Here is a 14,943-nt window from a genome sequence, read left to right as displayed (position 1 = left end):
TACTCAAGATGAGGGATATTTAGCACATGTTTTCTTGGGGGGAAAAATTGTAAGCAATAATTGGTGACTGATTTTTTCCACTGACCCAATTTAATGTCAATGTTATTTTAAGGATACAAAAGGAAAACTGAGGTCACAGGCAAGGAAGAGTGGTAACCAGGTTCATTGAAGCTCGGGACTGCTCTGCAGATAGTCCAGAATAATTCACCTTCATCTCCTTTGAGGGTCCACTTACCCTACCTGGCAGCCCTCCTTGTGTGACGGTGAACAATAGGAACAAAAGAACCAAGGCAAAGGGCTCTGTCAGATTTGTTCTTTCAGCATCAGTTGATTGCCTGCCAAGAAAAGTTTCTCACTCTCAAGAGGTTCTGAGCTTAGTCTCGTCTCTTTGTGAACATGTAAGAATGAACCCTTCTCTGCGTGTGTGCATGTGCACACGTGGGTGTGGATAAGCGAAGGGAGAGTGCGAGTGGACTGACACGGAAGCTGTACTGCTACTCTTTATAGTATGGTCTTCTATTGTTTTGAAGTGTTACAAACATCTTCTTACTTAAATAACAATTGGTGCTCTACCCTAAATAACAATAACCTTGTTGTGGAAACGTCCCACTCATGTTTACTTGCAGTAGCTGTACCTAGAAACTATGCATTTTTTAGTCAAACTCCCTAATTTCCTGCTTTGACCAAGCCTCTGAGCTTTTGTGCCCAGTGACAAACCTATGTACCCCCTTTCACACCCAACTCACAGGGTACACAATAGAAGGGAAAGAATGGTTATCAGATTACATATCATGCACAAAGTGAGGACCATACAAAGGGCCAGTGAATCAGCCATGCACAGGGGCCTTAGTGCCTTACACTGGCGTCTTTTTCTTTCTTTTCTTTGCTTTTTTTTTTTTTTGGATTATACCAAATAGGGTTTATTTTGATTAAGTAAACAATATATGTTGATATTTATAGTACTACGAATACATTTCCTTTCTTGTACAACACTTTGTCTTTTCTTGCGTTAATTGCCTAATTTTAATATTTTCTTTTTTTCTATATATCTGTCAATTAGTTTGTCACTAAAGCTTCAAGCAGAACTCTACTATCATTCCCCCATTGTTTTTTCTTGAGCTATTTTCCCTGGCGACTTTGTCTCCCTGCTCTTTTCAGGGATAGTTTTTCCTTCTGGTCATTCCGAGAGTTTCATTACCTTTCCTTGTGTTGCATTGCCTCTCTTTTGCATCCTATGCTCTCTTTTGCATCCTATGTCTCTTTTGCTTTTCTCCCCTTGTATCGCTGAGATAACACCTTCCACTAGCTGAGATACACCTTCCACTAGCTTCCTGAGGTGCATAAAAGGTAAATTTTTTTTTAATTGCATGTCTAAAACTTTTTATTCTGCACACATACTTGCTTGCTAGTGTGGGGATGAAATTCATTTTCCCTCTGAATGTTGAAGACATTGCTCTATTTTCATCTAATTTCCAATGTTGAAGTCAAGAAGTCAAAAGCTACTAGAATAAAGTTTTAGCTTTCTCCTTTAGTGATCTAAAATGTCATAATGATACGTTCTCGTGTGATCTTTCTTCAACCATTTTGCTGGATACTCAGTGGGATCTTTAAATCTAAAAACTTGTATCCTCCAATTCGGGAAAAATTGTCTTGTATTCCTTCTCTGATAGTTTCTTCCCCTCCATTTTCTCTGTTGTTGCTTCCTTCAGTGCCTACTAGATAGATTTGCACCTCCTGGATTGATCTTTAATTTTGTTTTCTTCGCTCTCCTAATGTCTATCTCTTAGTCTTTGTCCCCCACTTTCAATCTGAAGTTTGATGCTATCCTTAACTTTCAATTCCAACCCTCTACATTTTTATTTGCTATCGTATCTTTAATTTCTAACGAGCTCCTTTTGCTGTTTCTGAATATTCCCTCTGTGTGTAATGCCTCGATGATTTTATTATGGATAGCATATCCTCTCTAAAGCATTCTGCCTCTGCATTGTCTCTGCTTCCTCTGGGAGGTTTCTCCTTGATTATTTTGTTTTCTGTCTTAAATGTCGGAGGATTTCTTCAAATATCTGGCTCTCTCATGGATGTCCGTTTATATTTAAGAGTGAGGCATTAGAGGAGTGCCTGGAAGCACGGGGCATGGGCAGGGCTTGTCTGATGGGGAGGGGCTGCTTCCCTGAAGGGCGAGCAGGGGATGCTGCTATTATTTCAGAGGGTCACCATGTGTCAGTGTGTGTGGGTCTTTTCTCTTGAGTGGTTCCGGAGCTCAGAAGTCTAACATGCATCACCAGGGCTGTGTTCCTTCTGGAGGATCTAGGAGAGAATCCATTTCCTTGTGTTCTTCAGCTTCCAGAAGCTGCCTCTATTTTTTTGGCCTGTGGCCCCAGACCACTCCAGCCTCTGTTTCCATCTTATCCTTCTCTGCGGGGTCTTTCCTGGAAGAACCTCGGAGAAGAATCTTGCAATCTCTAACTTCTAATCATTTGCTGTATTCCCATTCTTCTTTTCTTCTTGGAAAATAGGTTTTTTTAAAAAAAGTTAAATAGCATACAAATGCCACATGTTTCAGTGGAACACAGTGCCAGTACGTTACCAGTTATTGCAAGCCCACACATAAAACATACATAAAGTATTGTTTCTCGATTGTGTGTGTGTTCTACAAGGAGATAATTAATCAAGCTAGAAAGAGCAGAGGTTTCTTCCTTGATTGGACAGTACTTTAGGATATAACAAGGACCTATAGTTCTTTTTCTTCAAATGGGGATGCATTTCCCACTTTGTTTATCCCCCTCCCCCCCTCCCAGAAAAAGGGCTGGATCTAAGCTGTGTCCAGTTAACACCTATGCTTACATGCACATTCCTGTAGAGTCGATATCACTTGGAAAGTCTTCTGTATGTAACCCCTATTCAGCATTTATCTAAACATAATATTAATATTTAAGGTTTTTAGATTCAGCCCTATAAAATAATATTATCACTGCATGTTTACCCACCTCCAGTTGCCTGTAACAAAATATTAAAATTTGATTGTAAATATGTACAGAGTAACAAATGTGAATTCCTCTTGGAGAAAGAGTATAACTGGCGGGTTCTGATTCTCGTTGAGAATTAGTGCAGCAATTTTTCTACGGATAAAAGAACCTCTTATCTTATGAAGAGCTGCATTAATTACAGCCTGAAATTCTGTTTCACGCATCCTCTTTCAGAGCCAAGGAGAGAGCAGAAAAAAATGTGGGCTGTTGAAAGTCTGTACTCCCATTTTCTTTTTCTTCTTGGAAAATAGATTTTTCTGAAAGGTACATCGTACACAAATGCCATGAGTTTAGGTGGGACGCAGTGCCAAAGCAATACTAATTATTCCAACAACAGCAGTAGCTATAACTTTAAAAGCAAAAAACAAATTCCAATGTTATGAATAACTTTGTTGATCATAATAAAAGAGATGAAATTTAATGTCAATAACAGTATTGAGTGTAGGAGGTAATTCTATTTCATTTTCTTTTCAGACGAAACAGAAAAGGAACATGGTGATAGAAGCAAATGAAAAAAGCCCAGGTAATAAAGAGTATAAAGATATCTGCAGTCTACATCAAGGCCAAAACTTTGGTTTTTGGCAGTTTTCACTTTCTAGAATCTAAAAAGACCTATACTTCTTATTTCCTCCCATTACCTTTATTAGGTGATGGTGGCCAACCAATAAATGGACATAGAGGAGGAAAGTGAGAATATAATCTGTCGAGCAGGCATTCACTATGACAGCAATACTATTGTCCATGCAAATTTTACCAATACCCGATTTCTGTTTTCTTTGCACCTCCTCATGAACTCTGCTCCCTTTCCTATGTAGCACCAACCGTTTCCCGTGCTTTGTCCAATGACTGGTTTCCGTCAAACTTTGTGTGCATGCAAGCCTGCCTTATAGCGTTGCTGCCTACATTCTCATGGTTGGGAGAAATTCTTTCCCACTCTTTTATGCGCCTATAAAGGAAGCCAGGATATTCTTACGCACTGTTACTACAGACCACGTTCTCCACACCACATCGAGGAAAAGGATCAGGTCCAATGAAACACTTAGAGGATATTAAAGAATTAAAAGTAGCAGCAGACAAGCTAATTCTAATTGGCTAGTTCTACCAGTGAAAACCCAGGTAACAGCCCTATTACTCTTCTGTAAGAATCCTGAGATAAATAAACATGTTGAATCTGTTAAAATAACTGAAACTAATCTATATGGAATTCAGATTCATCAGAGTAAAGCCGGTTGCCCTTTGAAGCTTGGAATGGGTTCACATTTGTAAAAGGTGCGGCCTAGTGCAGTAGAAAGAGGACAGCAAACCTAGGTCTGAACTTCAGATCTGCCATTGATTGGCTGGTACCCTTCACATTCTAGGCCAAGTGCCCTTGAGATTCTCAGTACTTCCCCTCAATGGGGAAAAGGATACTTGACCTGCAGAGCTATTGGTAAGGGAGAGATATTGGAGGAAGTGTCTAGAACAGTGCCTGGAACATGTGCTCCAAAGTAAGTTGCTTTTGTTATTGTTATTCATTATCCTGGCACTACTTTCCCATCCCCTGCCGCTAATATAATAAATATAAAGACGCTATTGAATTTGAAATAATAAATGAAGTAATAACATTCAGAGGCCACTTTTGACCCAAGGTAAAACCCATTTCTATTTCTCCTCTGGTCAGTGCTGTCAAGGGCAAGGGATACCATCACGGAGAACAGGAGAACATCCTAATGTAGGTGCAGGGGTAGGTAGCACCGCAGCCCTGGCCGCAGGCTGGCGGCACCGCATTCAACCAGCCACTCCGCGCTGATTGGAGGAACAATCCGGCAGGAGGAGGAAGGTGGGAAAAGAACGTCTCAGATGATCTCATCCACTACACCAAACAGAAGTCAAGTCACCTGAAAAATTGCAGGATTTTGGGAAATGAGCAATTGTACACAGAAGCTGAGAACTGAGGCAAAGATCTGGATTCCTCTCAGAAACAATTTCTAAAGACTTTGTCCAGAATTAGACCAGTCGTTGCTTCCGTTCTCAGCTTTTCTCAAGCAATGGAAACAGAGCCAAACTTAGTGCCTTCAGGTTTTTTTGGTGGCTCCTCTCCTCCCTGGTGTTGCAATCTCTCTCCGTGCTATTGCCTCACCCGCCCCTGCCTCGTGCCAACACCCCGCCCCCTACTTTCCCCTCCGCCCCCCCTTCGCGTGTGGCCACTTGGCCGGGTCGCCGAGGCCGATTGGCCCGGGGCGGCCGTCACGTGACTGAATCCCCGCGCGAGCGAGGCGCCCACGTCTGAGGTTTCCATGACGCACCTGCTGCCGTCACTTGGCTCCCAAGTAAATAAATGGTCAGATCTTTTCCAAAAGTGATTTCCACAAAGAACAGCTTAAACCACCAAAGATGTTGACAAACGGACTGTTATCCAGGGGAGTGAGTAAAGCAACCCACCCGAACCACAAGGGTAGATAAGGCCTTTGTCCCCTTGCCGTTTTGCATTGATATTGCTGTGGAGACGAAGGGAAAGGAGAACAGGAAACAAAGGCAGAGCTTCAGCGCGGGCTGCCCCAGGCTTGATTAGGATGCTGATCTGTGTGGCAGGTTTCGAGGTTCTCACCCCACTTCTTGGCTGCGATTCAAAGGATTTAACCGTGCGCTTTGTAAATAGTGGTGTACAAAGCCGGTCTAAAAATAGTGCATTTCCAGGGTCTGAATTGGGTGGCTGGAGTGAGTGGCAATGGCTGTATTGTGGGCGACAGATTACAAGCAAGTTACTTGACGGTACTTGAGCTGCAGGGTTATTCACATGCTTCATCTGGTTTGGTTAAGTAATGCAAACACATTTACCAACGTACACGACCGTTTTGTTTATTTGTGCTCTGGAGTGCTTGTGTGTGTGTTTGTGACAGATAATGCACATGTTCTATTTTCTGACAATCAAACAAAGCTCTCCCGGATGCGGTAAATAGCTGAGTTAAACAGTGGAGCCGACACTCCTGAGAATCACTGATGTGACACTGCGTGGTGGTTAATGGCAGGTTTCCTGCGGCGCCTGCTGCCCTGAAGGATTTTTGCTGAGGGGGGGGAATCAACTATAGGCACTGACAACTAGTGGGGCTGCTAGGTCTGGCTGAAATCTCTCTGGAAACCATGTGTGTGAAAGCTTGAACCTCACCAGACATTTTTCACCACGAGAGCAACTCTGCTGGTTCTCCCCCCGCCTCCTGTGGCTGGGCTGTGCGGGCCAGCCAAGGTGACATGCTCGTGCCTACGAGGACTGCAGAAGCCAGGGCCACACAAGACTCAGGCTCAGCGAAAAGCCCAAAGGAACTTTGCTGGGGCTTTCTTCTCTGAAATGAAGATGCCAGTAAAGTGTTTTACAGTCTGAAAGCAAAAGCCACCCCTCCTAGTGTTTTCAACTCTGAGTGGTGGTTCCTACATATTTTTAGGAGAGAAGTGTTCTCATACTAAAATCCAGTATAAGTTTTTCCTACACAAGTAATTGTCTTTTAGGCAGTGTGGAGACTCTGTTATTTTAATGCAACGTGGAAACTCTTGGGTGAAGCCCTCCGTCATTCTGGCAGGTTGGTTTCCTCTTAGAAGATGGAAACCGAGAGCAGGGGATAGTTCTTGAAGGAGTCGGACTAAGTGAAAAGCATCAGAGAGGATAAAAAGCCCAGGCTGTCACTTTGGCAAACCCTTCCCTCACCCACATTTCATGCCTCTAGCTTGATACGGTCTTGGCACTGCCAGTCTCTAAGAGTATCCCTATTAGCATTCCTCTCTCCCCGCCTTATGCTGTATGGCTTTGGGAAAGTCACATAAACTGTTGTGCTCTCCTTTCCCCGTGTCCTCGTCTGTAAAACAGAATAATACCCACCTTATTAAGTACATTGTTGTGAGGATTAAATGAGGTAATGTAAGTACAACACGGAGCCCGTAACCCACGGTGATAAATGGGAGGCAATCAGACAGCCTTCCTGGGTAAAGCCTCTCACCTGCCTAATAATATCCTCCTCTCCCTCAAAACAGGTGGAATTTCATAGGCTGACCACTACACCCATCTAATTGCTTTGAGAATTACCATCATCATTATCATCCTGGTTGTTGAAGAAGGAATAATCCAGAAAGCATTAAGTCGGAATTTTCTGTCATTTCCCTTTTTATCAACATCTACATGGTAATGAAAGTTAATTTCTCCTTGGAGATGTTTTGAAAGATAACCTAAACCATTATTTTGGCCATTCTGAAATTTCTTCAATCTGGCTTTTATTTCTTATGCTAAGGAATTGTAACTTTTTTCAATAAGACAATATTTGCTTACCTCTCTAAAGAGTCAGGAAAACAACATAAATTCCATCTCCTGTTTGAGGCTGAATTTTTCAAACGAATGAGAGAATGTAACTGAATATAGACTTTTTCGGAGGCACAGCCTCAGGCATGAGCGAAGTGAGCTCTGAAGAACCTGATGTAGTTGTGGAGAAATGAAGAACCAAATAACTTTCAAAAAATCAAGCAAAAATTTACCCCACCATGTTTGTAAAGTTCAGAAGGACACATGAGATAGCTCTATAAATGGCAAAATCACACTGTGCAAAACAAACTGTAGCGGATACCTCTCCTAGTAACGGTTTTGAAGAGTTGCTCTCAGTGTCTGTGCTATGGTGTTTTAAACTTATTCTACAAAGAAGGGTCACTGTCATTACAGCTTTTAGTGATCATCATCCAAAGTTAACTAAGTTTCTATAAACAGAATCGTCTCAGCCAAATATATGAAAATATTGGAATTGACCCATTTACAAAACTGTCACATCACTATGCTTAAAAATCATATTGGAAAGACAAAAGATTTTGAAAAATTTCCAAGCTTTGTTTTCGCTGGCCAAACTGGATGAATTCCTTTGCTTTCTCTTCAGAGGGTATAATCTCAGCTCTTAGGGGCTTCTATTCTCCAAGGGATAAAATGTACAAATACAGCAACTAAAAGAATGACACTTTTCTCTTTCAATTCATTTGAGATTTGCTTTTCGTGTGTGTTTTATTGTAAGCCTATCTATTCATGTGCTGACCATGTTCTAGGCATTGAGAAGGATTAAAAGCTATCTCTGTACTCATGGATCTTGTGGAGAAAGAAATGACTTTCATCTAAAACCCACTCCAGACAGTGTCTATAAATGCCCGATTACACTTAATCAGCCGCTAAAATAATGGAACTCAGCACGGCCGTGGACAGTCAACGTTAGGGTAGGCTGGGGTGGCACAAAATGGATTCAGTAAGCAGACGAGGGTGGGTGTTATGGGTTGAATTGTGTCCCCCAACATCCATGTGTTGAATTCTAACCCCCAGGATCTCAGAATGTGACTGTATTTGGAGGTAGGGTCTTTAAAGAGGGACTTAAGTTAAAATGAGGTCATGAGGGAGAGTCCTAATCCAATATGACTGGTGTCCTGCTAAGAAGAGCTCACTGAGACAGACGTACACAGAGGAGAGACCATGTGAAGACACAGGGAGAAGTCGGCCATCTGTAAGTGCAGGAGAGAGTTAGAAAAAAGCTAACTCTCAAAACACCTTGATCAAAAAAATATATATAAAAAACAAACAAACAAACAAACAAACAAAAAACAAAACACCTTGATCTCAGACTTCTGGCCTCCAAAATTGTGGGAAAATAAATATCTGTTCTTCAAGCCACCCAGTCTTTGGTACTTCATTATGGCCGCCCCCGTGAACTAATAACGTGACCTTGAAGGATGAGGGAGATTTGTTTAGGTAAAGAAAAGGGAACAAGTGGGTGCTACACTTCTGTGGGGACAGAGTTCTGGAGAGCAGTTTCCAGGCTCTTGGCCTCACGTGGAAAGGTGCTGGCTCGGGTAGTAGATGGCCATCGGCTGTAACTAGTTGGCTATCAGCTGTAACCATTTAGCCATTGGCCACTGATATAACTGCCGTGGCTGAGCTAGCAAGCGCGGATTGCAGTTAGCAAGGGGTTGGTTGGTTGGTTGGCAGAGAAGCAGGTGGTGGATTGCAGCTAGCAAGTGGGGTTAGCAAGTGCTGATGGCAGATTGAGGATCATGTGGATCCTACTTCCTGTGTCTTGCCTGGCCGCCAGCGAGACTGGGTAGGAAGATCCCTGGTTGGGGTACTGGCAGATGTTTGCTTTTGTGTCTCAACCAGCCGCCATTGAGAATAAAATGGTATAAACCCCCTATCTCTGGCTCCATTTTTGTTCCTTTTTAGCCTCACCATATCCTGTGTTCTTGTGCGGGGAGCGGTACCAGAGTGCCCGCATGACAACTTCTCTGTCCTGTTATTAAATACCTAATTCTTATTTGCATTTTATTTTCCTTGTTTATGTCGTTGGTCCTACTATTAGGTGTAGAAGTTAGGAGATGGTGGGGAGAAGGGCCATGGGAAAGGAATTGAGGAAGGGAAAAGTGGAAGCAGAGGAAAGAAGGAGACTATTTGACTCCGCACTAGTGTTTTCCTAGAGATCATCAGATATGGAAAAGCAACAGAAAGCGGCAACCATAAAATCAGTGAGCAGTTTTAGAACTAAGGGATAGCATTAAGAGTAAGGAACTGTAGAGTGTTTAACAAGATTATCGAAAATCTGAAATTTATCTGCACTCAATAAGGAAGTCTTTATTGCTCACTTGTGGCCTCTTGATAAGTTCAACCTTTATCTTCCGAAGATAAATTCCAATATTATCATTATAGTTATGACTTATGTGATATTTATAACACCCCAGGGTTGCCTTCCCGCCACATTATTTTTGTACTGTTGAAACACATTTTTTTTACAATGGATATAAATGACGTAAATGTAATATAGAAGCATTTATATCAATAGCAAAGACATGGCTGAGCTATTTAGTCAAATAGGACTTGTCACTCAAGTGATTCTTATTACCCATTAAATATTTCCCAGTGATTCAGGGCTTTTCAAATCGTTGAGAAACATAGGTAAGGACAAATGCCAATAGATGAAGATAAAATGCTGCCTCAAATCTAAGTTGCTAAAATCTGGGAAAACTCTGAAACTCATCTAATACATTTTACCACTCAGACATAATTTCTTTTCAGTGGTGACGTAAAGGACTTTGTGCTTAAGTGACCACATGTACATTGTTGTTTCTTGAAAAAAGAACTTATATTTGACCTGAGCTCCTCTGAGTACTTTTTAGTCTCAGTAGTGAATTTAGAGAAATATGTTTCTTTCATTACAATTTGCAAGTCGTGTTTGGGGTGGTCGGGAAATAAGAATTACTAAGAAAGGTTTTTATATTCTGATTGAACTATTAGAAAAGTATTTGTTGTGGAGAACATTTCTGCCTTCAGAACTCTCTTTTTGGTTCTCTCTAGGGCAGAAGGGCCTGGGGGCCTCCCGTGAGTGGCTCCTCCCTTGGGCGACTTGTAGCCTCTGGGGGTCTTGCCAGGCCCTGCCTCAGCCTGCTAGCTCTGCCTTGCAGGCTCATTGTTGTTGACCCTTTGTCCAGATTCATGCTCTGGATGCTTTGACCTTCATTGGTTCCTGGGCTGCCCTCAGCTTCTTCTAATCAGGGGACAGTCATGTAGACTCTCACACCCCTTCCTAGTTCCTGAAATCCCAGCCTGGGCCCTCTACTTTCAATGAACATGGAAAATATCTTGAATGCTTTTCTTTGTGTCTCTGTTAATCGCACAGTGCTCAGATCAGTAGACATTTATTGCATGAGAGGAGGGGAGGGAGGAATGAAGGGAGGAGGGAAAGGAGAGAGAAAGAGAGGGAGAGAGAGAAAATGAATGAATATTGGTTTTATGCGCAATCGCTTGGAAATGTGGTCTGCTGCAGTAGCGAAAAGCCAGCTAAGCTTCTGTAGAAATTCTCTTGTAGTCGTCTCTTCAACCATTAGCTCCTTACACACCTGCTTCAGTAGAGTACATGTCTCTCCATAGTAGGGTTGTTTGTGCCATCATTTCACCAGGAACAAGGAATTTTCCAAAGGTGGACAGATACATTTGAGAGAACACAGCAAGAGGCCAAATTTAGGAAGGACGAGGAAAGCCGAAGAAGTCCACAGCCTGCCTTATTTATTATCCCAGTGGTGTTGTTACAGCAGATGCCACATTAGTCCTAATGATTTCCATCTCAGTTATGATAAGGCCCTAAGTGCTCCAGAATAATTTGAATAATTGTTCCCCAATTCTTGTCTTAGGTTCCTCCTATCTAGAATGAGAAGAAGGAAAAAGAAAAATAGCACCCTGGTTATGTGACAGACTGGGCTAAGTACCTGTAGAAAACACACTTTAGAATGTCTACCCCACCCACAAAGATCCCTACAGCTACACTGCTCACCACATGCTGAGCGCCTTCAGATCTGCTACACCACCTAAGTCAACGCCTGCCCCCACTGTCCCCAGTCACCCCCCACTCCTGCCAGTGAACTCCTGTCATAGGTGAGCAACCAGACTTTCCTGTGAGACTTTGGAGTTGGAGTATGGGATTCCGTTCCCTCTGTGTTGGTGTCTTGGAAAGGGCAGACATGAACTCAAAAGCTGTGGGCAGTCACATCCTGTCAGCTCTGCTGGCTTGGAAGGGAGAACGTCAGTGTTCACACAAGGAGGGAAAAAGTTACCTATATACAAAGAGAAGCTACTGTGGCTCCTCGTGCCATTTTATTTCTAGGTTCCAGCCTCGTTAGAAGGCTTAGCTGAAGGCTTGACTTTAAGAATGATGGGATATCACTGTTACCGTATCATTCTCTCTCTGTCCCAGTCTCTGTCACATTTTTTCTTAAACTGCTCAGGTTGCTTTCTGTTACCTGAAATGAAAGGAATCCTAACTAGTAGAGTGATGCACAGGCTTCACCTTATTTAACATGATTTTCACAACAGATCTGTGAGGTATTTTCAGTCTCTATTTTACAGATGAGGAAACTGGTATTAACTACGTTGCTTAGGCCATAGGTCTTGCACATTTCAGGGATGGCATTTGAACTCAAGTTTCGTGGCTTCTAAAACCTGGGCTTTTCCCGCTGGGCCCTTACCCCTCTCGGGGAGCTCTGACAGTTGGGAGGACCTTCCCTCACGACCTCAGAGAGATGCTCATGTTTTGTAAACCTTGTCACAAAGATTCTAGGTACCACAATCACTGCCTGGCTACTGATTCTGTGGCAGGACACCTGTATCTGCCTGTCCTGCCTGCCCCTCCCCACTGGGAACACAGACCATGCCTTCTTCTAGGGCTGAAAGAGCTGCTCCTAGGTTCCCCAGGGAGCATTGACCTGCCCCTAAAAGATTGCATATCCTTTGGATATGTTTTATGACCTCCATGGGTCACCAGGGTCCTAGGGCACCCAGGCCTGTGGCACTGCAAAAGGTCTCCCCTCAGGTAACGCTCAGGATACTCCTTCCGCTGGAGAATTTGACCAAGATGGGTCCGTCTGTTCTTTCCCAGGAACAGAGAGTCCTTTATCTTTCCATGGAAAGCAGGCTCCAGTGAAAGCCATTTTATGATTCATTTGGTGATGAATTATTTGGAATTCATGATTTGCATCCTGCCAGCGAGGTGAAGGTGTTGCCAGTGTGGGGCCCGTGGCCTGTGTTTGGCCAGGGAAATGCTCTGGGGCTCCTGTCTTTCCCTGGGTGTTTGCTTAAGAACTTGTTATATGTTAAAGACACGGACAGATCTCCCCCACTCTCCCTAATGACTTAAGTGATCATTAAGTGACCTATTTTGTGCTCAGAGTAGAAACAAGTTTTGATTCCCCTTCCATGGATCCTGAGCCCAAATACTGGGGCCGAGTTCTTGACGTTGGAATTGCCTGTCTTCTGAGGCATCCAGCATAGCTCCATAGATGGTAATTGATTATTGTTGTTTTTTCGTTGTGATGATTCAGATGGCCATTTGATGCTTGCTGGAACCACAGTGACCTGGCCACGGTTTATAAGAAAGGGAATAGTAGTTATAATTTGGAGATCTCCCTCTGCTTCGGTCTCCATTTTCAGTTCCCTCACCCACCTGACAAAACTCTGTGGCAAAGTGGTGGCCGGCCAGTTGAAGGATCTGGATTAATTGTCCAAGTTCCATCAATGGTTATCTGAAGTACTGCCGGGCAAGGTGAAGAAGACTAAGATCAACGTTAGGTTAATCTCACTTCAGTACCAGGTACAGAGTAGTCTCTGAAGAAATGTTAAAAGAATGAATCACAATAATTGATTATAAAACATTGAATAAAAAAACGAATCTATGATACATCATGATACTCAATGAGCGATACAGATAGAAATGAGAAAGAGAGAGAGGGAAAATTCTTTAGAGAAGAATAACAGCTAATAAAGGGATAATAGCATTAGAAAAATCACTGTTTTGCAATCCCAGTGAAATATTTGGTTCTTGCAGGAATCATCAATCAATGCTAAGCCATTGGGTAAAGGGTTGTTGAGAAAGAAGTTGTTTACAAGTCTTAAAATATCAACTACCAGGTCACGTATTAATTACCAAGGGGAAATGATACCTTATTATAGAGAAATATAGGAAATAATATCTTAACCAAGCTATTACTCAACACACCACCAATAATGGAACAAAATGACATTATGTACTGATATGGTACAGACTGAAGTGTACAGCAATTATCACCTATTAACAATATCACCTATTATTTTGTCAAAAATATTTAAACTGAATCTAATTATGAGGACACACACAAATTTAAAATGTTAGACATTCTGCAAAATGAATGCCCTGGACTTTTCTTAAAAAGTTAATTTCCTGAAAGACAAGCAAGTTACAGAGATGGTTCTAGATTAAAGAAGCCAAGGAGACATAACTAAATCCAATATGCAAATCCGGAATGCATCCTGGATTTTAAAGAAAAAATTATAAAGGACATTTTGGGGTCAATTAGGGAAATTTAAATGCGGAGTATACATTAGATGATATTAATATTAAACTTCTTATGCGTAGTAATGATTCTGAGGTTATGTGGAGAATGTTCTTGTCTCAGATACATCTTGAAGTATTTATAGATAAAGTGTCATGATGTCTGCAATTTATTTTCAAATGGTTCAGCAGTAAAATTACACATACAGTATATAAAGTGTAGGGGGTAGTGGAGAGAAAGAGATTGGAGCAAAATGTTAACAACTGATGAGTCTAACTGAAGAGTATATATACATTGTACTATTCTTTCAATTTTTGTGGGTTTGAAAATTTTCAAAATAAATTGCAGGGGCAAAAAGAATGAAGAATAAATCAACGTTCACCTTACAAATGAAAACCCAGGTAGTTCTTTTCCTGACACAGATGACAAATTGCAAAGTTAGGCAGAATAAACAGGCAGTAGAATCATAGACTATCCTAAATTGAAGGTTTTTTAAAGTCTAATATTTAGACTGATTCTGAGAAATCATCTGCAATAAAAAGTTTTCTGGTGGAAAAATAATTAGAGAAATAATGCATACTCTGTCTCCCTTTTGCAGAATCACAAGGGATGCTATTTGCAAACTAAAGCTCTGAGTAAAGAAATTGTGTTTAATTTTGTTTAACGTCACAGTTCCTAAACTTATTTGACCATGAACCCTCTTTTAAAAATCTTATCCACATTCGTTTCCTCAAAAACAATGTTCCCCAGAATAGACCTAAAGAGACTAATCCAGCGCAACGTCCTTATTTTACAGGTAAAGAAACAGAAGCTCGGACTAGTTGATATTCTCAAGGTCACAGATGAAGAACTGAGCCAAGAACTCAGGTTTGGAAAAAGGTAAAGACAATACTTATTTGTATTCATAGAAAAGGAGAAAATGTTTCTTAAAGATCATGAGGATTGAAATATTTAATACCATTTCAACCAACGAAAACCCCATATTTTATCCCATTTATAGATGTTCTACATATAGGATCTGTTTTGCAAACATGACACCTTTGTTTATAACCATGGAGACATATGTTGTTTGCTCCTAATA

At 41.6% G+C, this 14,943-nt stretch overlaps 1 protein-coding gene across 1 annotated transcript in view; it reads left to right on the top strand.

The window, feature by feature from the left end:
- Positions 1-14,667: 14,667 nt before the first annotated feature.
- The window catches only part of JADE1 (jade family PHD finger 1), a 147,702-nt gene continuing 147,426 nt past the window's right edge, over positions 14,668-14,943 (top strand). Inside the window, exon 1 of the mRNA XM_019749014.3 lies at positions 14,668-14,741. The gene's annotated coding sequence lies outside the window, so the exon portion shown is untranslated. The remainder of the gene's footprint in view (positions 14,742-14,943) is intronic.

Source organism: Rhinolophus sinicus, chromosome 15 (assembly GCF_057876585.1).
Source record: "Rhinolophus sinicus isolate RSI-liver-muscle chromosome 15, RSI-T2T, whole genome shotgun sequence".
Classification (NCBI taxonomy): domain Eukaryota; kingdom Metazoa; phylum Chordata; class Mammalia; order Chiroptera; family Rhinolophidae; genus Rhinolophus; species Rhinolophus sinicus.
This window is presented reverse-complemented; position numbering and strand designations above follow the sequence as displayed.